Source organism: Syngnathus leptorhynchus, chromosome 5, assembly GCF_054491065.1.
Source record: "Syngnathus leptorhynchus isolate UIUO chromosome 5, UIUO_Slep, whole genome shotgun sequence".
In the NCBI taxonomy this organism is placed as follows: domain Eukaryota; kingdom Metazoa; phylum Chordata; class Actinopteri; order Syngnathiformes; family Syngnathidae; genus Syngnathus; species Syngnathus leptorhynchus.
Genome location: NC_141199.1, coordinates 13,975,748 through 13,996,610, shown reverse-complemented (window position 1 = coordinate 13,996,610; position 20,863 = coordinate 13,975,748). Strand labels below are relative to the sequence as shown.

The 20,863-nt window shown below is 43.0% G+C and overlaps 1 long non-coding RNA gene across 1 annotated transcript; it reads left to right on the top strand.

Moving 5' to 3' along the window:
- The first annotated feature begins 260 nt into the window (after positions 1 to 260).
- LOC147057093 (uncharacterized) lies at positions 261 to 3,544 on the top strand. The gene is made up of 3 exons (XR_015066121.1): positions 261 to 435; positions 630 to 746; positions 2,746 to 3,544. It is a non-coding gene; the product is annotated as an uncharacterized LOC147057093 (long non-coding RNA).
- Positions 3,545 to 20,863: the final 17,319 nt, after the last annotated feature.

Genomic DNA, 20,863 nt, shown 5'->3' with positions numbered 1-20,863 from the left:
GGGCAGACGCCATTACGGCTCAAAATGAGAAGTACATCTTGGGTTCCCCCTACAATGTTGCCCTGACAATCGAGAAACTGGGAGCCGCGGACGAGGGAGAGTACAAGGCCGCCAACGGTGTTCGCCGTCCAAGGTTTTGGAAAGCCGCTCGCCACTTATTTCTTTCCCCTTTGATCACTTGTGCTTTTCTTGTGCTGCCAGCTGATTACGTGGGCAAGCTGACCAAGGACCTCGTATTGAAAGTCGGAGGCTCAGTTACCACCAAGGTCAAATGGAGCAAGGGCACCGACGTTCTTACAGATATCAGATACGTCAAAAGCGGAACGAATGAAATTGAGCTGACCATCCCAAACCTGGCGGCAACCGACGCGGGAACCTACAAGGCCGCCTACGATACCCCAGAAGTCTCCGAGTCCTTCACCGTCAGCATTCCGGGTGAGTTTGATGTTGCGGGACAATCCGCTCACTGGTATGAGACCCGAAAAGCTTGGATTGATCCGGAAAGCAAGCCCATTCGTTCAGCAGCGCTTTTTGTTTTACAAACTGCGCTCGCAGTACCGCGCGCAAAGGTGTGGGGCAAGTTCAAACGTTGCCAGCTGACCTTTTCCAATTGCCGTTCTCTCATTCAGATCCGAAAGTCAAAACCGATGGCAGCGGTAGTCCCAAAACGAACGAGCCAACTGAGGACAGCGCTGACAAGAAGCCCGACGGCGATGGCAAGAAGCCGACAGTTGACAGTCAAAAAGGTTTACTCCATATTGGCAGTTCTATGCTTTTGTAATTTGGTACATCTTGTCGGTGCCGCCCCCCCATCCCACCCTGTCAGCCAAATAGAGTGATCTATGGATAGGCGGACACCCTCTGAGGTCAGAAGGTTACTGTATGAAGGATAAGGGGGAGGATCTGTTGGCACGCAGCCAGTTTTGGGGAATATTCAAAAACATAGCGAGGCGACGGAGCGGCGGCGCTTTCGCCACATTCTGCCTGATTGTATTTATGCAGTACTGGAAGAGAGGAGGGAAAGACATGAGATCGGCTCGTAAGATGTAGGCAGGTGGAGTTTCTTTTATTTAGGATCCCTATTAGCTCTGGCAATGCCAGCGCTACTCTTCCTGGGGTCCTTGAAGACCCGTGTAATGCCCCCCCCCCCTTCCACAAAGCCAAGGACATACATACAGCCAGAAGGAACTGATTGAATGCCATGCCAATAAAAAGAAGCAGTTTCATGCGACATTGACTGAGTTGGCATCCTCGCCGTTGCTCTATGATGAAACCTTTTCCGAGGTCACTTGAATGTGAATCGCTTTATGTTCTTCAAAGTTTACCCTTGAATTATATTTCTAGTCTTGTGTGCCGAGAGACTGGCAAAATCATTCGGAGTGTTTGTTTAGCCACAGACAAAAAGATCAATTCTATTTATAGCTGAGCAACAATCATTTAATTTGAACCAGCAGTGCGCATACAGCACCAAAGATTGCGCTTTCATTCTCTCTGTCGGTAGCGCTAATAGAATTCTTGTCTTGTATCTTCTCAGCTAAGAACTTTCCTCTGTCACAATTACATTCAATCTGGATGCCTTGTTTGCCTCACGGACAAATACGCTACCGCAACATTAGCCGCATTTGGACGTATTTGTTCGACTTGTTTGATTCGCGTGCCGTGAAAACAAAAAACATGTTTTCACTGGCAGTTCTCATTAATATGTGTCAAAATATCACCAGCTAATTTTCTCAGACATGCTGGTAAAAGCCATAAGGCATCAAAGTGAAAATTGTGTATATTTTGATTTTGTTTTTTATCTCAGATTATGGGAGAGTGGACATTTTGAGACTCCTTAGCCATGGATCATTTGTACATGATAAAACAACTGTTTTAAAGTCAAACTCTGGAAAGTGGAGTCTCTTTTGATCAAGTCAAAACGAATTTTGGCCACTTTAGTCTATAAAAGCACAACGCCACAGAACCAAACATGTTACCACTATATAGGAATTGTTTTGAACTGTAATGAAAGTTCACAAAGCAGGTCTAAGTGGGTCATGTACTGCACCACTGCCCCCTGCTGTTCATCAACAACATCACCATCTCCAACTCCTACCACCATAAATAAATGAATAAATAAATGGATACATAAATAAACAAACCTGTCAATGGTGACATTAATGCATACAGTGGTCCACAAGCCCTTGTGAGACCTCCTCACTCCATCCACAGTTCCTCGCGTGCATCTTCCCAAAGCCTTATCAAATCTCTGTTTTCACGAGGAAAATTTACGCTAAGCTCACCTTATTTACATTTATATGATCTGATTTCCTGTCCTATAGAAGCTATGCAAATGTGCCCTTTTCATGTGTCGTGTAGATTTGTAGCAGGTAATGGAAGAAGGTTATAAAAAAAAAAGGAAAAAAAAAAGCAATGTATTGCCCTCTAGGAAAAAGGAAGACCTAATGTACAATTTCTGGACCTCATGAATTTTGTAATGATCAATTTTGTTTGCTGTCGGCCCCTCTGGACGTATCAGGACATTTTGAGTCACGGGGATATAAAACACGAGATTGATATACACCGTATTTCTTTCCCCAAATGTATATACAGTTCCTACCTACCCTTGGATTTTTTTTCTATGCTGTGTTCATTTTCTTTTCATCTTGTTGGCTTCTGAATTTCACCATCAGGTTGTTTTGATGGCATGTGACGCGAGGCTTTTGCAGGTTCTTTAACATGTTGATGTGCTCTATGTGTGTCCAGAAGGTCTCAGAAGGAGAAAAGCACTCAACAAGTCCAGTTTGCCTTTTGTCAGCATATTGCCAACTAGTCCTCAAATTGGAGAGGCACGTTACAGCCCACCATTCAGGCTTCCATCTCCAGCCTGGACTGGCCATCAACTTTACCTCAGCTCGAGCACGCCACGAGTCCCTGTTTCAAAAATGCTGATGGATGAAATCTTCAGGAGACATGCTAAGCGAGACCTAATAATATAATCTGGGTAATAAAGAATTCATTTTCTCCCCGACTGCTCTTTAACTCGAGTGTTGACACAAGGGTGTGTAAGAGAGATCACGAGTCGAATGCTGGTGATGGAATGTTGAACGGAATATATGGAATTTATCACATTTCCTTACCTTCCTTCTTCCCTCTCTTTCTCTATGCATCAATATTTCTGACACAGTAGCTTCCATGCACTTGTTCAACATCTTTGACTCCAGGTAATCGTGCGGGTCTAAAAAAAAGAGCAAAATATTGTGAAATACACAATATTACAGTACTCACCAGCATATCTTCTTTATCCTCTGTAAAACAAGACAAACAGTTTTCACTTACTGTAGTTATGTGGTCTTTTATTATCTGTATGACTGTATTACACTGCCCTCTGGTGGCCAAGCTAGCTACGGCAGATGGCTCAGCACAATGAATTGAGTAACCGAGATACTTTATCTGTTCAATTAATTCCTCTGTTTTTACAAAGTAAATTGTAATGCTGTTAGGGTTCCCAAGTAAAAAAAAAAAAACCATTTCATTTTAAGTAGAACAATGATTTCAGATACAAGACGTCATAACGTGAGGCCATAACTGAAGCGAAATCATATGTTCTGTTTCCGTGCACCCCTGCCCACCCCCTCCTACTCTCTGCTTGTTTTCATCTTGATGTTAATCAGGAAGTAGGAGTCCATCGCTGTCAATGCTTTGGAGTTTTATTGTTGCTCAAAACCCCCCATGCCCCCCCCCCCCCTCCTCACAAATCCAGACTGCTCTCGCCGGCCTCCAACGGGGAGACATCAATAACCCTCCCCCATAAGCACATACATGCGCTCCCTGTATGTGCCACAACGTTCATGGCCTGGCTTGCTCTTGCTTGGCATAGCCATCCATCTCTCTGCCCCCACCTGGTTGTTGCTCTCGCCTCCTCCAGCCATCACAAATGCCCCCCCCCTTCCCCCACTTTTGCATGTTCTACCTGAGCGCATTTGTCATCCCGACGCTCTGTGAGCTACGGCCGATGGGGAAGGGGAAAAAAAAAAAAAAAAGCTCTCTGAGGCAATATGCAAACATGCAAAAAAGGTAGGTTGCCCTGGCAACAGCTCGGAGGTTATTTCCAAGCTCTGATGGAAATCAATGTCATGTGCCAGGCAGGCAGGCAGGCAGGCAGGCAGGCAGGCACCTCTGTTCTTGGGTAAATTAGAAAAAGATGGGGGGGGGGGGGGGGGTAGCGTATGAAAGGACAAAGAAAAATGCAGAGAAAAGAAATGCGAACATTAACATTAAGCTCTCCTGACGTCTTCCAACAGGCTGTGGGCGCACAGCCATGGGTTATTTTCACTTTTTTTTCCCTTTTCCCACTTTGGCATTCAACGTGCACTTGGCTCTGCTCCGTGACACCCGCCTTTCCTTGTATGTTTATTCACATCAATGAAAAACAAACTCCTCAGCATGCGAGGGAGGCTATTCAGAAAGATAAATAACAGGAGAGGAGGAAGCGACGTGTTATTGTTGTCGTTGTTTCAATGACAAGAAACAATGTCACAAAATTGATTTTATTTATTTCATGTAGAACATGCTAGTCGAAACCTTTTGAATGGTTGCACGTGTCGTATTCTGTTTTGAAATAAAATATGATTTCACCTTATTGTTAGTGTGCAAGAATCAGCTTTGATGGTGACGATAATATATTTATTGAAAATATTCTTCGTGTCGCTAAAAAAGCTAAGCGTGGAGAGTCTCTGTCACACTTTTTGTCACTGTCTCTTGACCAGAATGTGATCACATGACCACATCTGCCGAGCCTTCTTATACTCTGAGCATTCAAGCCAAGCCTGTAGTTGTGCCTCCTCATTTGCATATTAACACGCTGTTCACACTCCACTTGGCACGTTGGCAGCCCACCACTTATCCCATTACACAGTGTCACTGATTGCAGCATGGTGGGCTGGTCAGCTCATCTCCCGTAGTGTTGGGATTTGGCTCCACATTCAAAGTTCCATTTTTTATTAATTTTTTTACAACAAGGGTTCTCCCGCAAGACGTCTGTGACATTTCTCTTAAGCCTCGTCATCAAGCGGTGGCAGCTTAACATGAGAATGAAAACTGGCTCAACTTTTATGCGGGCGAGGTTCTCTACGGATCACCACGGCAGATGAACTCACTCGGGTTGGTCCGATAAGATCACGTTTCATTTCGATGTGTCGTCGGCGTACACAAAACGTGAATATTCCCGCGTGTGTCTCCATATGTATCATGATGATTTCCATCCCTGTCATCAAGTTATGCAAATCACATCCTTTACATCTCCATACGCTCACTTGCGGGGCCCCACTTTCTCCTTAATTGATAGCCTGGAGAAAATCATTTGTCTTCTGAGAAAAATCACAAAGACACAACTGTTGTGAATTTTAATTGGAAGCGATAACTCTTATCTATTTTGAAGGGATGCCGTAATAGAACAAAATGGAAGATGCTGATTAAAACAATGAGTCAGTGGAGGCCAAATGATGACTTCTGTGTTTATTCACTTTTTTGTTCCAAGATTGGATATAGTTTCCGATTTTTTGCCTTTTTCTAATGTCGACCCCGATGTTTTTGTTTCCATTTATTCTCACCAAGCCTGTTGAATCTTTCATAGCGTAATTCAAATAACTCTTTTCATAGAGGTCTGTGGACTACATTGCGCAAATGAATTAGTAGCACAATCACATTTGAGATGGAAAGCGTTTGCAATTTCAACACCCCACCCGTTCTCCCTCCGACAAGCTTATTTGGAATGAGGTGTGCACATTTTCCATGCATTTTTGATTCTGCTCCTTTCAGCTGATAATTAATATCCTGTATCCAATTTCTCTGCGTATTAATACGGTCCTAGGATCTCCAACAGACAAATCGCACTGCACAATAGTTTTTTTTTAATCAAGAAAAATTCTGACATACATTCTGCTCTATTTGACAACGAGCCGAGCCCAAATGCTCGAGTTGTATGAACATTGTCAAAGTACAAAGACGTCGTCCTGCGCTCTTTAAGATGAAATGAAACAGATAGCAGGAAAAATGTGTGCTGATTTCATTTTGTGGGTGAAGCAGGTGATGATTTTTCCCTCCCTTATCTTCACAGATGAGAAGAAAAGACGAGGATAAGTCACGAGGAAGTGGAGGAGAGGAAAGGGCGTTAAATGGAGGTGAGGCTAAATGTAAAGCTGACATTCAGGTCAAGTGCTGAGCTGGCATTCCCGTTTGAAAATGCAGCATTGATAATATGCTCGGCGTGTCCCACCGCTGCATGATGAGGAATTCTTCGGACGTTCACATCAGGATTGGTCAGATCGGTAGTCCCAATTTAATTCATTCATTTATTTTTGTGAGATTGCAACAAATGCTCTGTACGAGCATACATAAAGTTGAAAGGAGTCGTTTGGAAATTGTAGTGATTTTTTTGGGGAGGTTAAATCTTGCAATTAACAGATGCTCCAGATATTTCAAGTAAAAAAAAAAAAGCTAATACAAAAGTATTTCTGAAAAAAACAAAAACAAATCTGCTCCAACAAAGAATGAAGATTAATTAAATGAACGACAATAATAAATTCAAAATCCTTCTCAGCCTGTTCTCATGTAGCATGGGACATACGTTGTCTTTTTACCAAAAAGATGGAGGTGACCCCAAACATCGTTGTTGTTCTGATTAAAAGATTCCGTGTCAGTAATTAATTTTTCATAATTTTCATCCTTCGCTATGAGTCGAATTATCAGTCCGACTGATGCATCCGGTGTCACTTCAATTTGAATTTCAAAAAAAAAAAAGTATTATCTTCTAATATTATCGTCCTCTTTGCACATTGAGAAAGAACGGCTTGTGGTGGTCTACGTAAACTCTTAAATTTCTAGTTTGAGCGGTGAGGGAGAGGAGGGGGAATCTATTCAGGATGAAAGTAGTATCTCATTGACGGAGCGCAGCGCCATGCTCAGTTCATTGCTGTCATCCCTTACATCTTTTGACATTTTCAATTACGTCTTTCACACATCGATAGGCACTTGCCCCCCACCCCCACCCCAACCCACTCCTCATCCTCCCTCTGTGCTTTTCTCATACACTTCCTCCTCCTTTTTTCCCGAACTTCCATTTATTTTTTAAGTGGCCCACTCCCTCCCTACTTTGTGCATTGGCCTTTTTCATATGTGGGGGTCAGATAGCCCAGGGATGCTATTACTCCCCCCCCCCCAACCACCCACCTAACATGGCGGGGGTGAACGAAGAAAAGGCCAGCCAAAGAGCGAGGCAGGATACTGTCAGATCTGTCAAGGGCTCTTGCTCAATTTACTCGCTCTTCTTGAGACAAAGTGCCAACAGATCTTTGAGGGTCAAGTCGTGTATCGTTATCCAAGATGCTAATAACGTCGGAAAATACTTGATGTATTGATGTCTACGCCAGTGGCCGCCCTAATTTTTGCAATCAATCACCACACAGATCAGCAGATCCAACCTTCCAACCACCAATTTATTTTTATATTTTTGCGTTTTGATCCAATTTTAAATCCATCTGCTAGTTAGCGCAAAGCTAACCGGTCGACTAGCTCCCGCTGCATTTACAAAGTCATCTGATTTTCTTTGACGGCTGTCGTTACCGCATAAAAAGCTCATCATCCTCCTCGAGACGTTGTTAGGATGCGGGATTTCTTTGTAGGATGCAGTTTTTCCTCCCCTCAACTGCCATTCCCGCCAAAAACTATCAGAGGATAACGCTAACATCAAAACTGTACTTACGCTGACGTCACCCATCTCAAAATTATAAATTGAGAATTGATATGCCATGCCCATAAATATATATATTTTGCCGAACCAACGGATGAACTAAATCGATCATCATAGAATCTCCCCAGTCTGGCAGCTGTGATGTAATGCACAGGTTTAATGACCTCAGCATAATAACCACCATTATGAAACAGACGCTCGGTTCTCAAAAGCACTTCATCATCGTCATCGGTGTGTGGCTTTCTCCCTCATTCGCATCTCTTCTGCCTCACAAAGTCAGCCAAACATAACGGCGCCAAATCACACGGCAACAAAGCTTTGTTTTGCGATCACGTCGGCATGCCGGCCGGCCGGCCGGCTGGCCGATCGCCGCCACCATCGGTGCTGGCATCCTCGTTTCGGCCCAAATTGCTATTTATATCCCTGGATGATCTTGAAAGGCTCTCTTGTCCACTTTGTCTTGTGTTGTCTCGCCAACTTGACTCCTTTTTTGCAAAGAACAGCGAGCGGTCAGCGGCAAAAAGCTGAGCACGAGACATAATGGGGGAGTAGTTGCGGTCAAGGGTTGATTAATGAGCTTTTAATTTAATCAGAGATCTCACCAAGGCCTCTGCTCCTGGCTCTGTAGCAGCTTATTATTTTTTAACAAGTGTGTGACCCCCCCGCCTCCTCTTTTTTCTTTTCTTGGCTCCTCTCCCCATGTCTGTCTTTATCAGCGGCGGGTACATGAACAGAAAGCCGATGATTAAGTGAGATTTAGGCCCGATGCGGGAATTCTCGTAATCTTAGAAATGGAATTCTGTAGGACAGGGAAGATGCAGAAATGAATTTATTTTTCCAAAACAATGTCAAGTTAAAAAAAAAAAATGGCAATAGCGATTGAGAATAGAGATGAGAGGAGCTCTTTAATTCTTTGTCTGACTGCTAAGTGCTTCGGTCCATTATCTTTACACAGTGAATAGCTGAACACCATAAAGGTAAAATGTGACTCATCCATCCTGACCTGTTATCACTTTCAATGTCTTACGTGAGCTGCGGAAGCACACACACACCTTCCTTCCATCCATCCATCCATCCATCTCCATACAGACTGACTACTTAACGTAGCACCTTTACAAAGTGCTTTTAGATTGTGCACAAGCAGGATCTCTGTTTATATGCTTTTAAAATGTGTGTCCCTTTTTTCGCATCAATGTCATTCGCGAATTGCTCGTTTCTTTGTCAGGTCATTTCTCATGTGCTATTCACTCAATCTGAGACAATGAGGAGAAGTACGGAGGTCCTCCTCTCTGCTATATCCCCTGCCCGACTCTAAGAGGTATTGCCTCTCTTATTGCTATTGAAGAGTCCCATCAGTGCTGGGCACACTGATTTATGTCGCTGATCCCCCTTCCACCTTCAGCTCCTTTCCATTAGTCTCTACAATTTTGCCCGCATTGTTCAGCTCCTGGCGTTATCGGCCCAGCGCAGGCTTGTCGGCAGGACTCGCCGCTCGCACAATCGCGCCACAAGCAGCGGCGGCGGGGAGGAGGTGAAATGGGAGAGGAGGAGGGTGGCGGCGGGCGACGGCGGGAGGAGGAGGAGGATGCGCTGCCGGGCTGTATGTGGCGCAGATTGGAGATGTCCATCCAAGCTTTTGGTTTTATTGCTTTGGAAAAGGGCAGCAAGGGTGAAGATTGAAGCTTGCGGGGTCGAGCGTAATGCTGATGGGAGGAGATGCTATTTGCTTGCATGGGCTTTTCACTTATTGCGTGTCCATTACCATCTAGCGTTTATTGCTTGGGAACGGTGGGCTATTCGAGGCGGTGTTTGTCGGGATCAAGATTGTCATTGAAGCTCCTCGTTGGCTCTTTATTGCCTTAACGGAATGCTGGGTAAAGCGTAATAATAGTCAGGTCTTTTATTGGATAGAAATGAATGGCAAGTGAATTGCAAGGGGATGTTGTATATGGAGGTCCAAAAGTACCAAAATTAAATGAACAAATACACCGTAAAATGTCATGTAATTGTAATCAATTCCGGATGGGATTCAATAAATCAAACAAATAAATAAAAGTGCCATTATATCATGAAATGCACTATTTTATAATAAAATTAATGAACGTTCTAATTTGTTCAAAATAGTAAGTAACATTTTATCTACACAATACATTCCCAAGGCGCTTTACAAAGCCTGACTTTGACAAAATGATTAAATCAAATAATCCGGCGTTTGATGTGATGTCCATCATCTAGCGTACGCCAGGAAAGTTGTTCTTTCTGTTTAAAAATGGCTTACTTTAGTCAAGAACCAATTAGGCATTGTGGCCAAAGGCAGAATCAGTTATTGCTTCGATTGTTGGAAAGAATAACATTTGTTGTGGACCAGTTCCATCCTATAGCTATAGCACTAACTAGCTAGCTAGCATTTCCTTGGGCTGGATTTGGCTAACGCCCTTCGTCTGTCGTCGTGCGTGATGGAACATGTTGCAGAGGTTTACTGGGCTCACTGCATTGTTACACAGATCAAGCCTGTAGGAGAAGCATTTGATGAGGACTCCTTGTCACTTTTATTGCCTCAAAGAAAGGTTGGATGAAGCGGCAGCGGGCCGGCCGGCGCTCTGGGTTAAAAGCACGTGGGCAGACATTTATCACACATACAACAGTCATTAAATGCTCCACGGACGATGCTTGAAAGGCTGCCCGTACAAAGGGCACACACACACACACAAGAGCAGAATGTGAATGTGTGAGGACAATTTAAAGAGATTCAGGATCGAAGCTGGCTTCGCTTAATGTGCTGCAAGTAATAGCGCTTTGGCTTATGGTTTGGATCGCAACCTCCATCAAGTAACATTCTGATGAGAGCTGTAGAGTGAGCCAAACTAAATTGGTTCCATATCATGAGTTGAATTTAGCATGTCTGTAAGCATGTTAGCATGCTAGCTAATACAGACATACATTTCAAATTAAAGCTTAATAAAAGCTCTTTGTATACAGAGGCAAGTTTGACTCTACTTTCTCACTGGAACTGAAGTCAATTGCCCACAAATGAGATTTTTCTTTTTTTTTTTTTTGGTCCCACGACTGCATTTGCTTACAACAGCGACTTGGGGGAATTTGGAATGAATTGCAAATCCTGGCTCATTTGCAATGCGACACGCGCTCCTCCTCCTCACTTTTAAAGCGTCCTTATGAGGTATACCTTTTTAACAAGGTGAAGATGAGCAATGGGGATGAAAAGGAGGAGGGGGGGGCGGCTGAGGAGGCTTGCAGATAAGCTCGCCTGCTTTCAACTGTGGAGAAGTTTTTAATATCTCTAAATCAGAAGCTGGATATTGAAAGTGTCATCTAATTGAAAATGATTTAGGACAGGGAGCCTGTCAGGCAATCACGTATAAATTCACTCCTGACACCGACTCCAAAGTCTCTCTATTTCCACGTTATGAGTCATTTGCATGGTGGGGGCCTGGGAGAGTATAAAGCATGCAAATGATATGGAGCGCTGCGCAAGGTGATGTACGCCCTCCTCCTCCATCTCTCTCATTCCCCCCCCCCCCCTTAGCCTCGGGAGAAATTCTTTCTGCTTTGCAGCTGCCTTTTGTCCAGAAAGTCATTTATTTCTCCTGTTGTTGACTCGCTTGCCATTTTACAGCCTGCCGCATAGGTTATAGCGAAGAGACGAAGAACTGTCATTTCCCATTTTTGGGGCTCATGCTGAATGTGGAAGTCATTTGCCTTATTTTGTGAAAAGATAACAGCAGATGAGAAATGTTGGTTTATATTCCTCCGGCGTCCATGCAAATCTACTGCCACATGAAGGTTGTTGTTTTTTTTTTAGGGTTGATAAAACCATGTATATGGTCTTTTGGTGCACGAATGAAATGAAATTTGGTTCATAAAAATGTAGCAGGATTTGTCAAAACAAAATTAATATATGCTTGAAAAAATCTCCTACCCACTTGTATCGACGTTAAAAACCACTTTAGTCCAAAAATAGCCAACGACAACACGCGTATCACCAAACGTATATCGCCCAACATCACGTACGCTAGCCACTGGCGTAGCTAGAATTTTTTTTTTTTTTTGGTAGTGCCATGGATATCTCAGGGCTCTGCGAAACAACAAAAATAAATATTTACAACCCCCTCAAAAATACTTCAAAAATAAAAACTGGGGACTGGGAGAAATGTGGAATTATTTTTAATTAGCACTTTCCATGAATCTTTAAATCAGAAAAAAAATGTTTTCATCTTTTGGCTTCATTTCCCACAAAATTGAGAATATTGTCGTAAATCACCAATTGACTATGATGTTCCCATAGACATATTTATTTGCTTTACCTACCTGTCAAATATATAACAATGAATGGGTTCCGCCATTAACCCCTCCCACCCCTCCAACCCCCCTCATTAGAGGATGTTCGAAGAAACATCCAACCAAATTAGCATCCAACACCTTATGGCTTTTTCGTTGTGGAAACGAGGCTAAGTCATCCCTCAGGGTGTAATTTGTGTGTAAACATGTTCATCCTCATAGACCCCCCCCTTCTTTTTGGATTTGTGGTTTTGCTGAATTTACAAAGAAGCGCAGCAGTGCACTATAATCATCTCTGCATGAATCTGAGCCTATTAATGCAACCACCGTGAATGTATGCGTCTTAATTGATGTCCATGCTTGGATACCGTATGTAAATATGTCTGCTTGTGTTGATGACTGAGTGACTGCAGCAGTCTCAAGCATTACCCGGGGAGCTCACACATACGCCGACGGTCTTGTTTGTCTACTACTGCTGCTCAAACAATGGCTCCCCGTGGACTCAGACACCATCGAGAATGACAAAGAGAGAGAGAAGGAGTCCGACTCAACTCAATTATACACACGCAGCCATCAGGTCCGATGTAGCGTTAGGAAATCTCTCGGCGTGGAGCGGCCAAAAACCTGCTTGTGTCTGGGAGTCATTTTATTCCGAACTCTGTTGATGACTGTTCTAAGTTTGAGTTGTGAATGTTTACAAGCCTGGCCAGCTTCATCGGTAGAGTACAAGACTTCATTTGGGGTTTTTTGAGTTTGAGCCCCACGTTGGGCACCACTGGACTTTTTGACCTGATAGATTTGCAAATATACTCACTGGGACTATGTCTGGGTAGCATTATTTTCTTTCTTTCTTTTTTTTCCAGTCTCTAAAACTGCAGCGTCTTGTTTCTGCACTAAATCAATTTTAGTGGACTAGGCAAGTGGACGCTACCTTCCTTGTGGCATGCCTTCGCCATTAGCAGGGGAGATGGAAAACACTGTGGATTTATTTAAATATATATATATATTTATACGGATGTGCGGATGTGTGTTTGGAGCCCATTACAGTCACAGTCGCGTATGACGAGTTGAATAGACCGCAGACACAAGTGGATTAGGTCTAATGAGGACAGGCAATACCTCGTGATGGATGGCAGCGCTCACACTGGGCTTCTTTGCTTTATGTAGCTTGAGTGTACTCAACATGCTTGTTCCTGTTTGTCTTGCAGGTCCATTATTACCTCCAGCCTTTGTGTTATTGTTATTTTTGTCAGAAAATTGGTAACAAAAAAAAAAGAGTGAGGTGGGCAGAGTGTAAATTTCACACCAAGCTGCATAAAAGCTCAAACATCAATCCAAATGTTTATCTTGTTCTCTCTCTTTTCTCTGTCCATCTCTTTAAAAAGCTATTGTGTCATAAAAAACGATATCGTACAACAAGGGTAGCTGTGTTCCTCCGGTATAGTTAACTCAGTCGTTCGACAAACAATGGCGTCGAAAGTGAGGAGGTGTGCAAGTGGCAGCTGCTTGTATAGTCAATGGGGCCTTTTTACAATCTATTTAAGGGGATGAAAGCGGGGGTCTTTCAGCATCAAAAGGCTGTCAGTGTGTTTCAAAAGGTGCTCCAGGGCCATTTAGGAGTGTCGGGGGCTTTGATTACAACGCCGACGTGCAGAGCAGACGTGACGCTCGAGTGACTTTAAATGCCGCCGTACGTACATGTATTTCCACTTTAAAATCAAACTCCGACGACAAAAGATTTATATCTAGTTTTAGCATGATTCAGCCATATTACATTTACATTTGAATTGATTTCAACATATATTTTCCTCATTTGCAACTGACCTGGGCCATTTTGGAAAAATCAAGATTGAACACACACTTGAGACCTATTAACCCTTACGTGAAATATACATATATTATCTTTGACTCTGCTTAATAAATATTTAACATAGGCTAATATATTTGCACAGGGTGCAGAGGCAAGCTAATTTGTGATGAATGACTAATAAAAAAAAAAAAAAATTGCCTTATGTTAAGAAAACAGGAAAATAAACAGGACGCCCCCCCCTCAATTTTTATTTTTTTTATTTGAACATATTCTGGCCAACAGGTAAGCTCATTTGCATAGCTTCTTTGTCACCTGCCACCCGCGTGCAAATGGATTCTTGCCGCCGTCGAGAGTCCGGTAATTAACCCAACACAACAATGTCGTCATCCGGTAATTGACCTAATTGTTGGGCTTGTCAGCGCCTGTTCCACGCGTTAAGCAATAAATATGCAGGGTGCCATTAATCAAAGCATTCACAGGAGGGGGAGGGGGGGGGGCAAAGGCACTATGTCTTGTTCTTGTTTGGCTGCCTGTTCCAAAGGGTCCATCAGGGCTTGTATAGGCTCCCATTTCCCGTTGTCTTTTAATCTCCATAACAGTTTTTACAGCCTTTAAAAGCTTGTTAAAGTGCTTGCTTTTTTACAGCTCCAACAATAGCGCATCAAATTAGGCTACAAGGTTTACTGTGCATCGTTTCCAACTTCCTACTGTAAAGCTCTCGCCTCAGTGGGCCGTGTGGCAGTCGGGGGATATGTGCGTGCATGTTGGGGCTTTTATGCACAAACAGGAAAATGATTCATTGCTTTTGAGTATGTATTTAGACATAGAATAGCTCCGGGTTGCTGTAAAAAGATTGCCTTTACTGCATGTTTCAAATGAACATTACTTTCCCTATAGCTCTTATGGTTCCCCGCACACAGATTACTCACTTATTCATCTCTGGTCAGTTTTCACCTTATTATTATTATTTTTTTTGGTATCCTACTACAAATGATGAGCTTCCGTTATATGCCACATACACACAGAGTCAGTGCATTAATAAGAATAACAATAAAGGAGTAATCAAATCTGTAAAAACAATATGTACTTAATGTTGGCTCCGAATCAAGCGCTAAAAGCCCACCTCATCAAACTGCAAATTAGTCTCACCCATAACTTTATTACGGCCCCGCCTGCCCGGAGATGGCCAGCCATAAATAATTCAACTCGCCTCCGTCTCTGAAAGTGCCCAGATTTCATTCCAGCAAATGGAACGTGTGTGCGTGTTTGTCTGCCGTGTGCCGGCCCTTGAGGCTTTCTTGTTGTTTGTATGGGTATTTATTATTTCTGAAATTACACACGCACATTCACGGAGGACTGCTGGTGTCGGCCTCCACATTAAAGCAACGTTCGCCTTCATGTAGCGGCCTGATAACGTAAGCTACCTGATCCATCACTGAGACAGCACCCAGAACCTCCCGGCTCCTACCGCCACCACACATGATTCGTGTAAATACTAGTCAGGATATCAGACTTTATGTTCATTTTAGTCCCCAGTGGAGTAGATTGGAGAAGAAAATGAAACACTTAGAATTTGGTCACTTACTTGAATGAGACTCCATCCATCCATCCATCCATCCATCCATCCATCCATCCATCCATCCATCCATCCATCCATCCATCCATCCATCCATCCATCCATCCAAAAAAAAAGAAAAAAAGCTGAGAACTAAATGATGCTATGTGTTTTTAAGGGCAATGCAATCCCATCAGGTCCAGAAAACAACAGCACAAAACCATCATTCCATTCAAATTTCTATTTTACAAACGAGTGACTTCATTTCCCTTCATTCCTTCAATTCAGGTGTCCGTGTCCCAAAAGCGTGGCCGTTCCAAATCAAAGCGCAGACAGCCGTGTTACAGATAGAAGACGTCTGCTGCCTGTGTAAATGTCATCACTCTACCTGTACCATACATCTTCATTAGTCCCACATAAAGGGAGGGGGTGAGCAACGAGGGAAATTCCCCAGGTTTGATGGAAACACTCAAGTCATGGGCTCCATGTGAGGTCGAGGTAGTCGATTTGCATGCGTAGCATGTGCAGAATGAATCTATTAGTGGCATTCAGATTTCACTAGCAGGTAGTCTCCCCAGAATAATTTGTCAGCCTGTCTCTGTGCATTTGTCTTTGCAGTAAGTGTAAAGCAGAGAGTTTAACATACTGTGGTTACCAAGGCTGGATTTTGTCCTATGACAAAATCAGTGAAGGCTGGGTATTGTGTTTTTTCCTCCCTAGTTAGAATTTCTTTGTGGACATTGTTGGATGTTGGATCAGCTTGTGTTTGTATCACGAGCACTATTTGTTGACTTTGGTTAGGGGCTTGGGTGAGCAAGCCCCACGGTGAGTTTACCAGCTTCGTGACCCAGCCGATATTTGTCCTGCCGCGTCTGATGTTATCCCCCCCGCGGCCAGCCCCCCTTGCCTGGTGGATCAGCGAGTCATGGCATGGATGCAATGGCGCGGGTGATAAGGCCGATATTACTCGGGGATAAAAGCGGAATTAACTTCCTGCTGGGAAAAATGGGCACCGCAAGCTGCGATTGAAAGCCAAGGAAGGGTAGAGGCGGCGAGTTTTCCCCCACTAAAGGCTGTGTGGCAGAATATTTGTGTTTTGGACGGGAAGGGTGGTTGTTCCATGTGATAATATTGGACTGCTGTGAGATGAATGTACTTATAACGTCCCTTCGATTTGACCTCCACCAACTCCAACCATCGCAGCTGTACTTATTTCTTGTATTGATGTGCAACAATTCTTCTGAACTATATATCAAGTCCATTTCTGGTCATCAAACTCCTGGTTCAGTCAAATCCCCATTGAGGTGTGACTGAGCCCGTTTAGTTAAACAAGTTGTTGCCTGAGGGGTTTGGAGGACTGAGGTGTGACGAAGCCCATCATTGAGCGGATAAAGGTAAATAGGGAGGCGCTGAAAAATTAATAAGGACTTGACATGGAGCCCTGTGGCACTGCAACCCAGCTTCATCATCATGGGCTGTAATGGAGCGCTATAGCAGAGCGATGCCTTCAGGGCAGCTTGCAGGAAGCAGAAGCTGCACTTTTCAACCCCGGGACCTCCCATGATGCCTCATGAGTTAACAACGGAGTTCAAAGGCCCCATTTGTCCTCAAAATAGTCCTCAATCCAACAGCGACATATCATTTAATCAAATAGAATGTGTTCTTCTTTTGTGTAAACGCTGATCTATTGTCCCGATAGCAAATGCTATGATGCCAGGACATATCTAGTACCTCCCCTCCTGTTTTTTTTTTTTCTTTTTTTTTTCCAGGCCCCTCCAGGCTGACACTTTGAACCTCTCTCAATTAGCATCCGCAATCCCTGCGGAGTGGCCCTCGGTAATGCCCAGGCTGTGAAAGGCACAGGCTTTCCTCTGCCAGCCAGCCATGTGGGCACTGTTGCTCGCCAGTTGGCACGACAACAAAGCAGGGTGTGAAAAAACTCAATCAAGGAAGGCTGTATTTGGAAACTGGGGATTTTGGCCCGCAGTATTTTTTTTTGTCACGTCTTTCCGCATTGCTCTCCTATTTAAATCACTTCATAAGCACAAGTTTGATGGAGGAAGACGGCTTGGGATTCGATTTCGAACCTCCTCCAAGGACGCAGTGTGGTGACTCATGTTACCATGAATCCCATTTTTCAGGAAACCTTGGCATGTGAATGAAAACATTTTCATGTTGCGTAAGCACGTATGTGTTTAGAGAGAAGACGGTGTGATTATGAATATTCAAAAGATGTGTGGGGGGGGGGGGGGGGTGTGAAACAAGTGTGGAAGGTGTAGTGGGAAATGTGTTGTTTTGCATAATTACCTCGTAATTTCGAGCCTATCTGTCAGTAATTGCTTTGTTTATTCGAGATTGAGGGCTAAATGAATTCCAACTGACTGGCGATACTCTCATGAGTGTCGCATGCAATGTAGCTTAACGTTTTTTGTCTTTTTTTTTTTAACATGAGTGAGGTGATGAGTCTTTAGTATAGTTCTGAGTGTGTATTTTTGTCACTCCACGGTGTTCCTAAGTCAAACTTGCTCAAGTCACATGAGGTACAATAGCAAGCATTTATTTGCAGTTTATAGTTGTAGTTTTTTTTTGTTAACATGGCTGTTGTTGTTTTGCGTAATTTCTCTCACAGAAGTAAAAAAAAAAGCCTTGTTTACTTGCAGTCTGTGTATGAGCGTTTTGCATTTTAAATTTATGCTAGCATCAAGCTAACAGACCGTTGCCGGGCAAAATTCTATGATTTCTTTTAAGCATTTGGGGTTAGAAATATATAATACACGAATTGTTTTATGTGTCAGTTTTAGAGTAAACTTAAACAGGGAATAAAACAACAATCCCAAGAAATCTAGTGAAAATAAAACTGCCTTTACGGCACAGATTACCATTTATTGCTGGAGAGGATCTGTGATAAATGTAATTCAAGTACTTGTACAAAATTCAGATCAACTCAGAGGGTTAGTTCTGCCTATAGTTCCCTTTCATTGAAAAGACACAATGGCTCTCTCTTACTTTAATGCTACTATATGCATGACATTCTCTTCACTGTGCTCGTACCGCCGCTCTCTCTGTCATTCTCTCTTCACAATTTGCAATCGAGCCCAGTGAACAAAAGCCATGACCTTCAAACTGTCTCTCACCGCGTCTCCGCTTCTCTTCTTTGTGCTGTCTTCTAAAAATAGGAGATAGCGACGCAGCGCTTCATCTGGGCCTGTGGGCACGTGCTTCGGCGGCGGGGTGCCAGGGATGAGCCTAATTAACTCGTGGTGGGAGTGAATAACGACAGCGAGATGTAGAGGGGGAAAGATGGAGTGGCACGACGACGAAGAAGGGAGAAAAAGAAGCGGTAATGAGAAGAAAGGGTCAGAGACAGAGAGGAGAGGCAAAGTAAGGTCTCAGGGGCGAGGATCTTGTCGTGAGCCCGCCGAGAGGAGAATGATGGAGAGGAGCGTTAATTAGACCAAAGAGCAAATCCTCTTTTTCACTTTACATGGTGGAAGAGGGGAAAGTCCCGGGATGGAGATGGATGCGTCGGGCGGCTGTAGTGTCGAGATATGAAAAGGAAATATGTCATCTTCAATCAAGAAATTGAGAGGGGGGGGGCAGAGGGAGAAGGAAGCCAAATGCCAGTGGTGGTAAGCCGGTCAAGTCGATTAATTGAGCACAGTCAAAAAAAATCATCAGCTCTGTCACGCGCTCAGACATGCTGGAACAGGAAATGAAAAGATGTGAAATGGACACAGCACGATGGACTGGAGGTTAACACTTGGGATTAGTGCTTAGCACGTATGCCTTGAAGTTCTGAGACCTGGAGTCTGAAACTTTGCCTTCCTTTGTGGACTTTTCATGTTGTCTCTTTCCTTCTGTGCATTTCTTTTTTTTTTTTGTGCTAGGTTCATTGAAGATTCATTGAAGACGTCTTTTTCTGTTCGACATAACGCCCTCCCACTGGGCAGAATGAACTTTTGTCTTGCAATACAAATGGGTCCAAAAATGCCAAACGTGATGTCACAGTTTGAGTCACAATCTGGAATATGCACAGATCCTTAAATTGTGTTAAAATAGTTTTTCTCAAATTAAATCCCAAGTCTGTAAAATGACACTCAATCCTTGAATCTGTCATTTAAAGATTTTAAAAATGTTGTCCAACTGAGCCAAGCTTGTTAACTATTGTAATGTAGGTCATTTATGTCCCCCGAATTAAAAAAAAAGAAAGAAATGCTCATGATAAATCGATATATTGATATCTTTATTGCTATTAACTGTGAGGGACAAAAAAAAAGTCATTTTATTCATTAGATTTTCTTTCAATTAATCGCCCGATTAATAATATCAGAATCGGTATAAAGAAAATCCATATCTGTTTTCCTTCGCATTTTATTTCTTTGCTAAACAGGCCAGCTAATAAACCATAGCAGGCAAAATTTTACAGAAAAGCTCATTTTGGGGAAAAGCACAGATGACTTGAGAGCTCAAATTGATCTTGTTGGTATGAACACTTCCGGAATGTTTTTCCTGATTTGTCTAAGCGCCCGCATTTAATGAGCATGTCGCTCATCCGTAGAAGACTGCTGCTTTTCTTCTTCCGTCGCCAAGACTACAGCACGCACGCAGCGCTCTGCCAATGTGTCTGTTTTGTCTATTCCTTTTTTTTATTTGACTGTTGCTTTTTGAATTTAAAAAAAAAAAGTTATCTGCAGAGTAAAGTTGGTGGCAGCAACATAGGCGTGACTAATCGCTGGGCCACTGCGTCTGACTGATAAAATTGAGCACATGTGGCGCTGTATACAGATGATTATGCAAAGAGGAACTTTCCACAATATTTGATGAAATTCTGCATACAAATTATAAAATCATAGTTTCTCTCCCACATACTTTAAATACATTTAAACATAAAAACACAGTAAAATTATGAAAACACCCTTGGCTAATAATGGCTCTGTCTTGGGCTAATTTATATCTGGTGTAATTCCACTACCAACCACAAGATGGGGATACACTAGATACACTATTACACTTACTGTATTAAGTTTTTTTTTTAACATCTTAGAATATCATCACCTGCTTGTAATGGCGGCAGGTTCATATTATAATGTACATCTCTGGCCATGATTATTTATGCATTATGTGAGATTTGATAGTTTAAAAGATTTAGATTTCTTAAATCTAAACACACTTTGTGATCGGTACACTGTTAGAACTCCAGTCCCTTCCCAATTGACCTGAATCTTTCAAGGGAACTACAATAATACAATTTGCTGAAATGACAAAATTCAGGCACATGGAGGAGGTGCAAAGTTTGGTGTTGATCCAAACCTGGATTGTTTAGCTTTTCCCAAGGCCAGCGCCTCTTGCATCATTCCAGCCGTGTCTTTGTGTGAGTTACGCAAGGTCACCCTCCGCTTCCTATCTGATTGCTTTGATTGCCCTGCGAAAGAAATACAAAGCTCATCCCGTATCTCCTCCGCCTTCTAAAGTG